The sequence below is a fragment of the Myotis davidii genome, unplaced genomic scaffold, assembly GCF_000327345.1.
Source record: "Myotis davidii unplaced genomic scaffold, ASM32734v1 scaffold13, whole genome shotgun sequence".
NCBI classification, from domain to species: domain Eukaryota; kingdom Metazoa; phylum Chordata; class Mammalia; order Chiroptera; family Vespertilionidae; genus Myotis; species Myotis davidii.
In genome coordinates this window covers 3914093-3918004 of record NW_006286243.1, presented here as the reverse complement: position 1 = coordinate 3918004, position 3912 = coordinate 3914093, and positions in this window count along the sequence as shown.

Below are 3912 nucleotides of genomic sequence, written 5' to 3'. Positions count from 1 at the left end.
GGCACATCCCTACCTGGGGAAACAACCTTTCTCGGAGAGGTGACCTTGGTTAAAACACATAGCGCCAAGAAGGTGAGCAAACATATTAAGAACAGTATGCCATATATGCCAGGTCCCTTGAAACATATGCTGTGCAGATGTTTCTTCCCTGCAGCAACTGTGTCAAGCAGCAAGGATGGACCGGCTTCCGGCAATTGGTGTTTGAGATTAGAAATTATACCCTATTTATTGCTAGAGTTTTGAACCAATTAAAAGACAGAAGAGTTGGAGATATCAGGCCGATGAAGATCAGAATGCCAGCTTTCTTGGCCTGTGGAAAACTTAGCTGAGGTGGGAAACAACATTGGACTTCCTCATTTGAGGCCGGGGAGTATAACTGTCTACTCACTGAACCACAGACAGAGCTGCTACTGCAGACTTTCCACTTACCACATGGAAAAGCAGAATAGAATGGGCACTTCCTGGCCCATAAAGGACAGAGAAGACACTTCAGTATATGTCCTGCTATTGCTTCCATGTTTTCACTTAGACAGTTTATTTTTTCACCTCTGCGAAGAAACAAGTGAAGAAGCAAATAGGAGAGGATGGCACTCATGATGCCCCTCTTTACAGAAACATGAAACTGGGGAAGTGGGGGGTAGGTTCCCACCTGAATACCCTGCCTGTACAATATAAACTACCCAGTTGGCCAAGTTACTTAGTTAGTTTAGCTACAATAATAAAATGCCACAGACTGTGTGGCTTAAATAACAAACATTTATTTCTCACAGTTCTGGAGGCTGGGAAGTCCAAGATTAAGATGTTCTTAGATTCTGTATCTGGTGAGAGCCTGCTTCTTGGTTTTCAGATGTCTGTCTTCTTGTTGTGTCCTCACACTGTGGACAGAGAGAGAGAGAGAGAGCTCTAGTCTTTTCCTCTTATGAGGACACTTATCTAACATGGGGTTCCTACCCTCATGACCTCATCTAAATTTAAATACCTCCCAAAGGCCCCATACCGAATACCATCACTGTGGGGTTTAGGTTTCAATATATGAATTTAGGGAGACACAGATGTTCAGTCCATAACACCCAAGTAGATCTAACCACTTATTGTTTGTGGCCCTCCTTTTAGGAAGTGACCTGAACTCAAGCAACAATGAGAACCAACCTCTGGCGGGGGAAGAGGTAGGGGGAAGGGAAGGGAGGGTAAAAGAACAGAAAAGACAGCATCATTTCTAGAAAAGGCATTGCAGCCCATTTTTTACCCACTACTTGATTTTTCTTTTCTTTCACAGGGTTTTAAAAAAAATTAGATGCCAATATTTTTTATATTTTTAAAATTTATTTCAGAGAGGAAGGAAGAGGGAGAGAGAAATAGAAACATCAATGATGAGAGAGAATCATTGATCGGCTGCCTCCTGCATAGCCGCCACTTGGGGACTGAGCCCGTAACCTGGGCATATGCCCTGACTGGAAATCGAACCGGGAATCAAACTGGGAATTGAACTGTGACCTATTGGTTCATAGGTCAATGCTCAACTACTGAGCCACATTGGTGAGCTAGATGCCAATATTGGAAAATTATGATATTTCACTTAAAATCTTGGTTTATTGTCTTCTGTTGAAACCCTGGGTGGTCTGGCACCCCTGATCTTATATTCTAGTAAGACAACATCCAGGTGGGCAAATGTTACTGGCCCTTCACGTCAATCCCCAACCTGCTTACTTGACTCATTATAGTGTTCATCTGGCCCTTGTAGGACGTTGGGTTAATAACCTTTCTCTAAGTAATAAAGAGATTATTTGTTTTATCTCTGCACTCCTGCAGAAAGGTATTAAACAGAAAGCTCAAGAGGAAATAAATTTAAAAGAGAAGAAGGGTGAAAAAAATTTCAATATGCAAATTTAAACTGGTCTACATAGAGGAACCAGGAATGTCGCAATGGAAAGGAACAGGCAAATGGTAGCTTAACAGTCAAGAACCTGATTCTAGGGCAAGAAAATCAAGGATGTAGACTGCTAGACAGTGACAAAAGGCAGCCATGCTGAGAAAACCAACATGTCCATCCAAGAAAAATACTATTTCAAAAGTCACTAACCTTCTTGCCTGTTAGTCTTTGCAAAAAACAATGTTCTCTATTATCAATTGTGGTTTAAAAGTATTACTGTGATCAAAGTCAATTCAGGTAAAGTGCAAGGTAGAGCGAGAAGCGGGGATGGACTGTGACAGAAAGTCACATCAAATGTGAGATGGATGTGTGTAGCCATGTGCTCTTGCTAACTCTGTTTTTGAACCAATGTGAATAGATTGAAAACACATAATTTCCAAATCTAGCTCTCTGATTTAAGTACTTTCCTATATTTGTTAAGTAGCAGAATTTAATAGAGTAGTGTCACTGGATAGATAGCTTCTGTATCTCTGAAGCCTGGTCAAAAGGCCAATCATATTGCTCAAAAAGTTGTGTACCCAAGACCCTGAGTCTGCATTTCAGCTAACTCCCACCAGATGGTGGTGTGCTGTACAGTAGTGCTCATGTTTGGCTGCAAGTCCTAGAGGTTGGGAATGGGAGCAAGAGTTCAAAAATAAATATTCTGGGTCACACCTGCAAGCATACTGATCCTGTAGGTCTACCTAAGTCCAAGTTGGGATTACATTTTCTTATGTTGTTTTTTTTTTTTCTTTTTAAACTCCCCTCATCCCCCAAGAGATTCTGACCTACAGTCAGTTGGGGGAATTGCTGGGTTTAAATTCAGCTTTATAAATCTGGTTTCCTCATAAAATGTTAGTAACTTCGATGTTAGAGATAAACACAAGAAATAAATTTTAAAAAAACTAAATAAAACTATTATCATATCTCCAATGCTAATCCTGAATAGATTCCTACTGTGTAGTAAGCCACACAAAGCAAAATTGTAATAAAAAACAACATCCTAGGCCCTTTTAGTTGCTTTCAGATTAATTTATTTTTTAATAAAATACTTTTTTGTTGATTTCAGAGAGGAAGAGAGAGATAGAAACATCAGTGATGAGAGAGAATCATAGATCAGCTGCCTCCTGCATACCTGGGCATGGGCTCTGTTTGGGAATCAAAGGGTGACTTCCTGGGTCATTGGTCAATGCTCAACCACTGAGCCATACTGGGTGGGCTCAAAGTAACTTCTTTTAATGAATCTCTAACATAAGTACCTGAAACATCCCTCTCTCAGCCTATCAAGGATTCATGTTGACCTTTTATATAGTAGGGGTCAATCTTGTATGAAATTAATGGTTGAATTTAGTAAGAGAAAAATCTAAAGGCACTAACCTCATGTTCACAAGGAGCTTATCTGCTAATTAGGTAAGTTGTTTATATCTCTGGGCCTAACATGTCAAACCAGATATGAAGAATATTTAGAGAAAGTACAAAATGACCAATGAGAATAGTTTTATATTTAATAATAGAAGCATATATGTATATAGTGCCAAATATTTATATATGCCAATAATATAAAATATAAATAATATAAAAATAAGTATGGGTGTATAAACAAAAATACGTTTAACTATTCTTCATAATAATCTTTATAACAACTTATTAACTGGATCCTATTATTATCATTCCCATTTTATCAGTGATGAATTGAGATACAAAAAAAAAATTAAGGGAGGCAAATAGCACTTGCCCAAGGGGCAAATGAATGAAAGAGTAGGGATTTCAATCCGGAATTTTCAGGTATCCTGTCTCCTTTAATGCTGGGGTCCAACCCCAGCAGGTCCAGGGGTCCCCAAAGGTGTGGACGGAGTCGGTGAAGAAGGAATGACACAGAGACAGCGTTCAGTTGATCAGCAGCCTTGCCAGGATCTCTAGCCACAATCTCCAGCCAAGTTCTGTGTCCATGTTCTCTTGCTAGGTTCTCCAGGTTCTCCAGCCAGGTTCTGTAGCCATGTTCC